Raw genomic sequence first — 13,953 nt, 5'->3', positions numbered from 1 at the left:
TGTGTGTTTTCAATAACGTTGACATGGGTCATGGAAGTTGGTCATTCACTTCACACATTTGACACCGAAAATCGTTATTTTGATCGTTATTCATCATATTATAGTTCAAGTTGAAGGGGTTACATAGAAATACGACGAGTTGTCAAAAAGTACTACGTGCGTCATGTCGAGGTTGGTCGGAAAGCATTTACGTGTTTGTAATGATTTATCGAAGAGGAAATTTAAAGTTTACTTTAAAAAGTAAATTATCTGGATCTCTTATGAAATTTTGAAAATTTGTAATTACAGAAAAATATGTTCTGGTTTTTGTGTGTGCACTTAAAATCTTGATAGTTCGTTTATATATAGTAATTTATATATAGTAGTTTATAATAGTAAATAGGCTCCAAGTAGTCAAAAAATCTCTTTATTAAAGCCCTTTCCGGGCATTTGCTTGTAAAATCAAATAGTACAAGGAATTAATAATTATTTATCAAATAATCTTAGTCCTATTATTTTATAATATTCTTCGTATTCTAGATGATAATTTTCCTTCATATTCTTTCCAATATTACTTCATTCAAAAGAATAGAACGATAAAATTTTTAGTTTTTTATAAAATCATATTTCGGATAGTTTGGATGTTATATAAGACTTTTAGTGTGATATATATAATTCCCGAATATATTTTATACATGTACCTAATCAAATCTTTCAATTTGTTTTAAATATACTATTTATGTCCTTTACCCCTGAAAAAACTTCAAGAGCAATAGGGTTCTATCCAAACTGTTTTCGCAAGGAATCCTAGCTAAAAGTTAAGTAATATATTTATATCTCAACCATTCTTTCCCATCTTATCGCTATACAGACTGTTCAAGTAGCGTGTATAAAAGTTCTTGCAGTCTATCTTAATAAATAAAATTCTATTGGTGGCATCAAACCCGTCGTCGTAGCGGGTTAACGGGCTTTTAGTGAACTGCCGAACAGGATATTAGACACGGGGACTGAACAAGATGATTGAAATACATTGTACGCTTTTCAACGTGGCGCTTCGAACCGTTCCGGGCGGCGGGCGACGCTGGAAAGTGGAAATTGGGTAGTGGAAAGCGGTGGAGAGCGCTTTCCCGTAGCGCGTGCCGCGATACGGCCTACGCCACGAGAGGCTGCGTTTGATTCAAAGACACCGAAGCTGTCATGTAATCGTTATGTGAATGTCATGAATACTGTTTTGAATAAATAAATACATAATTTGATGCGTAAAGATATTTAAAGCATTGACATTTATGATTGTAATTACTGGGTATGGGATATCGACATTATGTAAATAAGACTGGCATACAGACAAGTTAAAGTGATTTGATATCAATATACTAGTGTTGATAAGGCTATTATACCAAAAATAAAGATTTAGCAAATATTGCATTTTAAAAATAGAAGAATAACTCATGAATTATTTTTTTCATATCTTCCTAATTTTTATAAATTTTTAAATTTCTTACTTTATAGATCCACCGATGATGACATCTAATTGTATGTTCAAACGTTTGGGAATTAAAAATTAATTTATAAATTGACCATTTTTGAAAATTTGAAAAATCAATTCCACCTTGAGAATAATAAAATGGTGTCTAAAATGCCAGTCTAAAATGCTCTGAAAGTATTTAATTATTTAATTTGATTCCAAGTGATTAAATATTAGTTAATTGTTGCACTTATTTAACAAGAATTTTGGAATTGATTTTATCTGAAACGTAATGGCTTATATATTAATCCCTCTAGTGCTATTTTTCTTGACGCTACCATCTGGCCGAAGTAGCAAGGCCAAATTGTCAGTGGATAATGAAATCTTATATCCTTAAAGTTTCGGAAAAGCATCCGCGCGCGCCCCTTAAGAAGCTCTCGCCGAGTCTAAGAAAATTCGTCTGAGGAACGGCGTTCTCTCTCTCCATCGTACTACACTGATTGTATTTCAAGAAGTTTTAACGAGACCTTTACGATGCGAATAGACGCTTCTTCTCTCGCCCTATCGAACGAGATTCGAAGGTTTTCAAAGTTTTCAAATCTTACTCTAAAGGTAATCCTATTTCGAGACTTAATGGCAGATGTCTTACACGACATTGAGACGATGTTAGTTTTCTACTCGATTCGGTCAAGGGGATAAATGATGATCGAAATCTCATCACCCTTTATGGAAACAGAAAAACAATTTTCATTATCTATATAACCAAAACCATCTTTTCTGTGAAAAATAGGACAAATTTTTATACCAGTTTTAAAAATTTATTCATATGGCTTTAATTTGGTTTACCTAATACTATAAATTTTAAAATAATCCTAAATTTGCTAATAAAATCCAAATATGTATCATGTCATATACAATTAAAACAAATCAAAATCAAATAGATTCTTGGTACAATTACACTAATAGACCCCAAATTCAGTCATGTTATTTTTAATTATTGCTTTTGAATTTTGAAGTCATCGAATATACATATGTTCCAGAAGCTAAAATATTCTAACGTGTTAATTTTACTTAATTTTTTGTCGTTTTTATTTTATTGTGAAAAAGTTTGATGATCTTTGAAATTAGGGTCGCCTTACGGTGAACGAGTAATGGTGTGAACGTTATTTGGACTAATCATATCGCCTTCTTATTGCCGTTGTAAGTTCTAATTGGATGGCTTGATAATGATAAATCCTCTCATTTAATATTTGAATAGGTGTAAAAACGTTAAAATTAATTCTAGTAATGAAAATATTTAAAGAACTATGCTTTTTACACAAAAACGGTTCAAGTCAGAATATATTTCCTGGTCCAATTCAACAAGTTTTCGGGAACTCGTCTAAATATTTATATTTGCGTTTTATTACATCATGTCCTCTTAAATTTGCGAAAGGTCGTTGTGTGTTCTATCTGGTCCTAAATAAATTAAAACAGCCTTATTTGATACCCGGCAAGGTTTATTTCATTCATCATGATTTATAATTCATTTAGTTTGTCCCGACGTTGTTCTTTTCGCAGAGAACTTCATTTCTCTCTCTGAGAGAAGATCTTGCATCATTGTAATTCATTTCTATTAATAAATTATGAATACAGAAATGAATTTAAGCAAATTAGTACGGGAAAAACTAAGCTATGAGCTTTTGAGAGATCTCCTTTGTTTGGTTTCTTGTAGTAATGGAATACTATTCTGTTTTTTGAAATAAAAAATTCATAAGTTCAATAGTAGTAGAAATTATCATTCTTTATTTAAAGTACTGTATATTGTATACATTTACATTGAAGTATACATATTAAAACTTTATTGTAAGCAGAGAATATATATATAAATATGCCCAATGTGAAACTTACTTTATCAAATATGCAATAAAAATTAAAATATTACAATTTATTTGGCATATTTTGCATACATATTTGTATTTTGTGAGGAAACATAAAAATTCAATAAAAACCTATAATTTATAAGTAGCTATTAATTTTGCATATCAAATTTTTGTTTTTTTTAGCAATTAAAATTAAAAATTTCATACATTATTAAATATATACAAAGTTTTTTTTTGTTTATTTTAAAACAAGCATTGAAATTTATATATATTTAAATTTTTATACCATGTGATATTTAACACGTTATGAAAAGTAATTACTTTTCTTATTAATAAAAATATTGTTCATTATAAAATTTCCTTTTACAAATTTATTTTCTCAAAGAGCAACTGGTGTGCAAAAAAAAAGACTATAAATTATAAAAAAATATAATTAGAAAAATAGAACCATAAATTATAAAAAAAATAGACCATAAATTATAATAGAATAGAAAATAGAAATTCGAATTCTGCATTAAAATAGAATGAAAATGACATTTATTTAGATATTGATTTTTTTATATTTTATTAATTAGATTGGTAATTTATTTGGTACACAATGTCTTTTTAAGTTGTAATTAAATAATCGTAATTTAGAAATCTGAATTCATTTTACCTCATTTCGAAAATATATTTAAAGTTGATTTTAACAATATTATAATATTTCGTACAACAAATTATAATTTATAATTTGATGAGTTTCGATATCGTTAATTTTTTTCTTTTTCAAGAAGAAATTTATTATCCAGAAGGTTCGATTTGCTAATTTAATTTTTGTTTAGTTTTCTCTAATAATAAGATTCAAGTCATTTGATGCCAAATTTAGGAAAATTGTGTGTGTCTGTATGAATGTCATGATTTTAACGGACATCTTAAAATATTATAGGCCTACGGTATAAAAATATATTTGTCTTAATGTTTATTTTTGCAGCAAATAATTAGCATATTTGACAAAGATGTAAAAAAAACTGATTAAAACTGTAATAGTTTTTACTATTAGAAAATCCTGCAGTTAAAATCTTTGCGGAGAATAAATTTTATAATATCTCTTATTCCAACTCGTTCTATAAAATTCTAAATTTGTAATATGTATTTTTTTCAATTCGTACAAAATTTAATTATACTGCAATGTAATTAATAAACTTTGCATTGTGAAACTTTACTGGTAAGATTGGCTTGCTTAGAATTTTTACAATAAGACTAATTCCACCTTAAATAATAAAATATATTCAAAATTATTCATATTAGTTAGTTACTTTGTACAAAATTGAATAATCTACATTAAATTGAAATATAGTTGAAATCTTTGCTGAGAATAAAGTTTATAATTCCAACAAATTTTATAAAATTCTAAATTTGTATATGTATTTTACTCAGTTTATACAAAATTTAATGAACTGCAATAGTTCTTTGCATTGTAAGATCTTACTGTCAAAAAAAATTATTTACATACACCCATCCACACCCACACACACATACTTTTTCCAAATTTGGTCTCATTCGATTCAGTATGGCTTGAAACGTTGAGAAAACATCAAATTCGCGAATCGGATTTATTGACGAGAACATAATTTTTTCCCTCGGAAAGTTAATAATTGCTTAGAATTTTTACAATAATAATTTTTCACCTTGATACATTCAAAATTTGTATTCGTATTTTAGTCAATTTGTACAAAATTAAATAATCTGCAATATGTTTTTGGATTCTAAAATCATACAGTTTGTACAATTTATATATAACAAAACTTCTCCCTCCTAAATTTATAAATTGCTTATGAATTTGTGACCTGTTGCAATTGATGCATGACTTGCGACTTTGACGACATCATGCATTGTTGCCAAATTTACAAACCCTCCTGCAGGGAGGGGGTCAATAGTTATTTGAAAGAATTGCAAATTTAGTAATCGAGCAGCACTCGAGGTGTTCGCGTCGGTGTGTCGGTTGTCCCGAGTGCCCTTACGTTCGGTAGTGTGATAATTGTCAGGTGTTTGTGATTTTATCAAAATTATATGGAATTAAAGCAGTAAGTGATAGATTGTAATAATTAATTGTTGTAATATATTGTAATCTGTTGTATTTCGTTGTAAAAATCATAGTTTCGGTGCTGCAACTAGTCCGCTCGGCCGCCATGTTCATGATTCATGTCACATTAAAGATTTGATTGCGCAAGAATTTTTAGACTCTGATAAGACAATAACTAACGAGAAGATTAATTTATTTTTGTTAGAAAGTATTTCATTGCTTGCTTCAAGAAAGTTATTTGTATGTTAGAAAATATTTCATTGTATTGCTTCAAGAATTTTTACCTCTGGTGATAAATAAATTAAATTGTTCATTAAATTTCATTTCTGTCGTCGTGCAACTTCGTCTCGATTCGGCGCTAATAATATGAGTACAGCTTCGGCATCGGCACATTACATCTGAATGGGATTATATACGCCGAGGGTTACGGCTGTCCATAATTTATCTCGAATGATTGCACTTTCGGCAAACTGCCTGGTTTAATAGACCAAGAGGAAAATCAACTCCATTTGAATACCATCCAAGTGACTTTAATATATGGAGTGCACGCTACACAGAAAAGCATAAAGATATGCAAATATAACGTTAATAAACACAAGTCTAGAGGAGACTCGAATGAATATTGTCATAGCCGAAATGTCATGCATGAAATTTTATATTATGCACCCAGAAGAGAATGAACTTTTGATAAAGTTAAATATGAACATCATGAAACGATATTCTGGAAGTTGCATGAGATATGGAAAAAGGTTTTGAATACTTGAAATGCTGTTTCGTCTGCTCATAATTGTTAAAATTTGAAAACAAGAATTTCAGTTAAAGAAATTCAGCAACAAAATAATTCATATTTAATTAACGTTATAATACAAAATTAAATAATGTTCATTGTCGTATGCAGCATTAAAATTTTTCTGAAAATGAAAAAATTTGCAATTAGATTACTTAAAATGAATGAAAAAACTCTGTACTCGTTCAATAAAATAAGTAGTTAAACAATGCATTGTATAGTTTGGTCGATTTTAAATTTTAACTAGGTTTAAATGAAATTTTGCCTTGAGACAAGTTGCATGAACTTTCCGATATGTATAGTTATTCGACTTAATCTATAAAAGCAAATTAAGCAATTAATGACTATTGCTCAAAACCTAACGATTTTGAATTTCTATATTTTTTCTCTTATTCTAAAAAAAATTCTTGGTTTTTTGATTTTGTATTTCTTGGCAAACATTTGATTTTACATATCATAAATGTCATAAAATTTATCATGAAAACTTTGAACAGTTATTAGTCATGAGAATATTTTGTTATGCAAGAAATTCTTTTCTATGCCATGTTATTTAATTTATTTTGTTAATTGATAATTTATTAATTTTTATTTGAGAGTTGAAAGTATCTGCCTACAAACATATAATTTGTTACCAATGGTTATTTATTCCTATTATTCTGTTTCAACTTTGTTTCAAATACATATTTCCTTCATTTTTATTTCAACAGTAATTGTACTCTAATCAAGTACTAATTACAGGGAATTATTGGTAATTCAATATTCGATTTGCATTTATATTGTTCGAAATTATTTTGAAATTCATGTACACAATGATTATGCAATTAACAATTACAATGAAAAATTACATAGTAGTATTACATACAATTTAAATATCAAATTTTGTATTTGTGTATGAGTAGAATAATTTAAAATATTTTGGCAAATTGACAGGAATATTAAATAGCTATTAATTCGGATATTAAAATAGAACTGACATAAATGACGCTAGTTTAATAGATACATATTTAATAGATAACATTAAATTTGAAGTTGTAAAAGATTACATGATTTATTATGACTTGAGAGTATAACTCTGTATTTTCTTGGTATGTAATATTGCATATAAAATTTTATATTTATAAAAAAATTTTTATGTGTTTTAAAATATTTATTCTTGCATTGCGTATACAGTTAGACTTGCGCACATAAAAAACCACACTAATTTAATGTTGGAAAAATAATAAGTTAAACTGTTTTAAAGTCTCAAATTTTATTATACCTTATTTAATCATTTCAGGCAACTAGTAATGATGTAAATTATTTTAAAAACATTTATACTTTGTTTTACGTGTATATCCCATAACAAATTATTTCTATTATTACCAAATAATTTTCAAAAAACACCATTTCCTAGTTTTATTACAAACTGCCTATTTTTATCATGTAACCCTACAAGCCATCATTTCTGACTAGTAAGCACTTTTTTAAAATATCGTTTAGTATATATGACACTTTTCTGAATAAATTTGTAGTTATACAACCATTACTACTGAAAAAACAAGCGTTATCTGTTAGCAAAAATGGCCCAGAGTTCGTTTTTACAACCGTTGTGTAAACAAACATATCATTAAATTTTATGGTACAAGATATCTTTCCACACATGGATGGGAAATCTTATTAGAATATACTCTTGTAAAAGATAATATATTTATGTAAAATATAGATATCTATTATATGTTCTTTTTGATATTTATTTTGATATAATATAATTTTTTAGGATTTTATTGATGATGCATTTACATTAAAATTGTAATGTAAATTGTACTAGACATATGGATCAAATAATACTTACAAATTCTAGTTTTCTGTGGGACAATATTTTAATTTATTATGTCTATATTTCAATATTAATCACATTTGTTTCAATGTTGAGTGTTTTGATAATAAACTCTTTACCGAGATTTTGATAAAAGATTGATTTACTTTTTCAAAATTTTAGCAAACAAAATTGTTTCCTGATGATTACCTTTCATGTTGAAATATTTATTTAAATATAATACCATGAGTCAAGGAAGTTTTTGCGTGATCATAATAAATTTATTAAATGTTGAGATATTGAGATTCATTATTTTCATTTATATTTTTATGTTGCATTTTTATATTGCATAAGTAATTAGTAACAGCAAATGAAACAGAAAGTCAGGAATGTTCGCTTGTTTGTACAATATCAAATTTCTTACAAAACGTGTACATTTTCACCTTAGAATTCGTTTCAGTTTTTATGACCTTTGGATAAATAAAAAAAGTTTTTTTTTAAATTACTAATAAATTACTACATATGTTACCATTACTGCTTAGATATTTTGTTTAACGCGTTAATGATCATGTTAATCATATGAATTCATTAAGAATTTCTTCGAGTTTTTAGGACCTCCGGATAATTATATCACCACTTAAAAATTTTGTTTGTTGAAATTTTAATACATTGCTACTACTGACTATATGTTTTTATTACTATTAGGATATTTTAACATGTTAATGATCATGTCAGTCATATGAGTCCGACGTTAAAAAGTTCTACATGAGTTATGTCAGACTTATGTGTGACAGACATGATTTCGTAGAACAAAAGTTTCAATATTGGATCATGAGAGTTATATATGTACGACCTAAAATATAGTGTTTTCACAGGAATTTGGAAAAAATGTTTATTCTCGAAGGAATTTCTTCTTGAATACATCAAGTTTCTTTGATACATTTTTATCTGAAGTATTTAATAAAGTTACGATAGCCTAGAGAATTAGTGGCGATTAACCTTTTAATACTTGTATTGATGCACAAAGAATCTTTTACTAAAATTTTCTTAAAGCGTTTACTATCAATGCACTCTCAATATGGAAATAATGAAGTTATGCATTAATGTACTTCATATTAATAAAGATTAATATGAAGTACATTATTTTGAATATACTGGGATCCATAGACGATTGTTAAAATCAAAATATAAATTAAAATAATGAATTCTTTGCCTGAAAAACTACATTCTATGAAACGAACAAAATGCAATAAAATAATGCAAGAATCTCCTACTAAAATCTCCGTAAAGCGTTTATTATCAGAGCACTCGAGGATAATTGAAATAAAATCGATTAATATTAAAGTAGTGTGTCAACAAATAAATATCTTACAACTCCCGTCGGATCGTCGGATCTGTGGAATAAAACGTATAATGCTCAGTCACGCAAAGGATTGATGATAGCGTCGTCGTGTGTGTCGATACTGTACGGTGGTGCAGTCGCTTGCGGATGTGTTTTGCTGATAAAACAACGGGCGCGTGTAATAGCAGCCCCTCACCCCGGGGTGGGTGGACAGGGAAGGGTTCTGCCGTGTTACCGAGAGAGAACCCGATATTTTTATGGACTGTAAACATATATGTGATGTTCATATATCCTCTTCCATTTCGGTAGTTGCGAATGTTTTCGGGTAAATCGCCTGTACCCGACTTCAACAATTGGACGGAGCACGGTTTCGTGATCTGTGGATTTTAACAATCTTACTAATACCTTGGCTTAACATTTTAGTTTAATTTATATAGATTACAGACTATCTTGTGAAGATATTCATTAGCAATAGTACGATGATGTGTAATAAAATATTTTTCTTTTATAATTTTGGTTAGTTTTCTCTTCTATATATACAATATTGAAATATTAAACAATTAGCCAAGTAAAAGATATCTCAGCCAGACTTTACAAATTTTATATATATTTAATCCAATTACCATCTAAAGATATTGGGTGAATTCTATAATTTTGGATTTATTTCAATTACATTTATAATATTTTCCCCTAGATTTTTGATCAAATAACTAACCATATAGGAGTACATCTAGAAGCAAATCAAATTATATTTAGAGCAAGGCTTTATTTTTTACAATGTTGATTTATATTTGTAATCTCAATCTAGTTTCACCATATAAATTTTTATCACTCGTACTCATTCGAGTACTATTGTATTTACAAACACTGTTATATAATCTCGTACTATTATGGACACAAATAATATTACTCATTCTCGTATTATATTATATTTACAAACACTATTATATACTCTCGTACTATGATATACACAAATACTATTACTCATTCACGTACTATTATATTTACAAACACTATTATATACTCTCGTACTATTATATACCCAAATACTATTACTCATTCACGTACTATTATATTTACAAACACAGTTATATACTCTCGTACTATTATATACACAAATACTATTACTCATTCTCGTATTATATTATATTTACAAACACTATTATATACACAATTACTATTATTCATTCTCGAATTATATTACATTTACAAACACCATTATATACTCTCGTACTATTATGTACGCAAATACTATTACTCATTCACGTATTATATTATATTTACAAACACTATTATATACTCTCGTACTATTATTTACACAAATACTATTACTCATTCTCGTATTATATTATATTTACAAACACTATTATATACTCTCGTACTATTATATACACAAATACTATTACTCATTCACGTATTATATTATATTTACAAACGCTGTTATATACTCTCGTACTATTATGTACGCAAATACTATTACTCATTCACGTATTATATTATATTTACAAACACTGTTATAAACTCTCGTACTATTATTTACGCAAATACTATTACTCATTCACGTATTATATTATATTTACAAACACTATTATATACTCTCGTACTATTATTTACACAAATACTATTACTCATTCTCGTATTATATTATATTTACAAACATTGTTATATACTCTCGTACTATTATGTTCGCAAATACTATTACTCATTCACGTATCATATTATATTTACAAACACTATTATATACTCTCGTACTATTATATACACAAATACTATTACTCATTCACGTACTATTATATTTACAAACACTATTATATACTCTCGTACTATTATGTACGCAAATACTATTACTCATTCACGTATCATATTATATTTACAAACACTATTATATACTCTCGTACTATTATTTACACAAATACTATTACTCATTCTCGTATTATATTATATTTACAAACATTGTTATATACTCCCGTACTATTATGTACGCAAATACTATTACTCATTCTCGTATTATATTATATTTACAAACATTGTTATATACTCTCGTACTATTATGTACGCAAATACTATTACTCATTCACGTATTATATTATATTTACAAACACTATTATATACTCTAGTACTATTATTTACACAAATACTATTACTCATTCTCGTATTGTATTATATTTACAAACATTGTTATATACTCTCGTACTATTATGTACGCAAATACTATTACTCATTCTCGTATTATATTATATTTACAAACATTGTTATATACTCCCGTACTATTATGTACGCAAATACTATTACTCATTCTCGTATTATATTATATTTACAAACATTGTTATATACTCTCGTACTATTATGTACGCAAATACTATTACTCATTCACGAATTATATTATATTTACAAACATTGTTATATACTCTCGTACTATTATGTACGCAAATACTATTACTCATTCTCGTATTGTATTATATTTACAAACACTATTATATACTCTCGTACTATTATGTACGCAAATACTATTACTCATTCTTGTATTATATTATATTTACAAACATTGTTATATACTCTCGTACTATTATGTACGCAAATACTATTACTCATTCACGAATTATATTATATTTACAAACATTGTTATACACTCTCGTACTATTATTTACACAAATACTATTACTCATTCTTGTATTATATTATATTTACAAACATTGTTATATACTCTCGTACTATTATGTACGCAAATACTATTACTCATTCACGTATCATATTATATTTACAAACATTGTTATATACTCTCGTACTATTATGTACGCAAATACTATTACTCATTCACGTATCATATTATATTTACAAACATTGTTATATACTCTCGTACTATTATATACACAAATACTATTACTCATTCACGTACTATTATATTTACAAACACTATTATATACTCTCGTACTATTATGTACACAAATTCTATTACTCAATTGGCCATACTTATATGTAAAAGTTGATTTGAAATGAATTAATACATTTTTTTTGTCAATCAAAACTTTATTCAAGAATTAATACATTGGACTGAAGAATTTGCATCTATATTCAATTTTATGAGAAGTACCTTGTGACCCAAAAATAAATATTCATCAATATTTTTCAAAATAATATTTCTCGACTGCAAATTAATATCTCCCCATAACTATTACGTAAGAGGGCAGGCACATTTACGTTACCTGAACTCGTATCCACGGCAGTACAATAAATTGTAATGTCGCAACATGAAATCTTCGCTTTTAAACTCCTGTACCGGTGCAATGCTTTTATACTGATCTAGATTAAAAGGAAGACAACATCTTACACGCATACACACGGAGCTCCATAAATTATTTGAAGAAACAACGACAATACGCTTTTACGGGGAACCGGAAAAAGTCGAGAGTAAAAGCGGGCGAATGCAAAAAAAATATTAAATCTCAACGATCCGGAAAATCATCTCTTATGTAAACGTGCTCCCCTTCTGAGAAGTGGATTGTTTTAGAAAACGAACATAAACTAGACTGGAACAAGGGACCGAATGATAAGCCCTATGCTAAATTATACAAATTGATTTTACGATACTGCCAAATGAGATTGCGTAATATGTTTTTACAGTTTTTAGCACCGACATGGATAATGGAAATTTGGAAAGTAATCATTGGGAATATGGAAGAAAAAAATTTATAGCAAAACCCCAAATAAATGGAAACTTAAATTTAATACTAAGGAGTCGTCAATAGTTTCGGCTTGAACTTTACCAAGTCTAAGTTGCGTGTGAAATTATCTATTACATTGTGCGACATTTTTATTTATAAAAATCTATTACATCTCTCAAAGTGAGTAACATTACCATCACAAATCTCGTTGGAAACAACCAATTGAAAAATCACTTACCTGCTGCCTCTGCTACGGTAATCTATAAAAATCTTCGTATACCCGCATTATCACAAGAGACCATATATAACGTCAGTGTATCCATCACATGTGTTTGGCTGGGGTAAGTCTATCTGCTTAGCTCGGAGTCAGGAGCAAGGAGCAAGGAACGAAGAGTCAGGAAGGCGTAAGATTACTTCCAGTACTTTGTATCCTGTATAGTGATTGATGGTGATCATGGTTTATGCCAATACGCGACTGCACTCGTTTTTCTTCTATTGTAATAGGAATTCCGAGTAAAGCATTTCTGGTTATTTATAGATTTGTGCAACGCATTTGATCCTGAATGGACTAAAAAATATTATGATAACTATTTTTGAGCTCGACTCTCTTTAGAAAAAGTGATGTCTAAAATTGTAAGTTTTTTTCCACTCAAACTGTTAATATAAATAAAAATCAACATAGATTAAATAATTCATCAAATACACCAGGCTCGTCTTCTAATGTAAATATTGCCACATACGTGTATTTGTTTACCCATTTTCTGACAAATTGTGAAGTCCTTCTTCAATTCATTGCCAGTTAATTTACAAACATTGTCATTTAGATTTAACACTTTAGCACTTATGATTAGAAGTTTAATGCAATACCATCAGCGGTGGCATACAAGGTGATCATGATGTTAGTGATGTGAATTTGGGGAATTTCGAATACATATTATTTATTTATTAACCGAGCAAGGATTTTTTAATTTATTTATGTAAGAATTATAAAATCAAATC

General features: G+C 28.0%; 1 protein-coding gene across 1 annotated transcript in view; it reads left to right on the top strand.

Moving 5' to 3' along the window:
* The first annotated feature begins 5,241 nt into the window (after nt 1–5,241).
* The window catches only part of LOC113370267 (nucleolysin TIAR-like), a 515,419-nt gene continuing 506,707 nt past the window's right edge, over nt 5,242–13,953 (top strand). The window contains exon 1 of the mRNA XM_026610940.1: nt 5,242–5,369. The gene's annotated coding sequence lies outside the window, so the exon portion shown is untranslated. The remainder of the gene's footprint in view (nt 5,370–13,953) is intronic.

Source organism: Ctenocephalides felis, unplaced genomic scaffold (genome assembly GCF_003426905.1).
Source record: "Ctenocephalides felis isolate EL2017-DRISC unplaced genomic scaffold, ASM342690v1 CF-g0.4_SCAFFOLD_01492, whole genome shotgun sequence".
Taxonomy (NCBI): Eukaryota; Metazoa; Arthropoda; class Insecta; order Siphonaptera; family Pulicidae; genus Ctenocephalides; species Ctenocephalides felis.
This window is presented reverse-complemented; position numbering and strand designations above follow the sequence as displayed.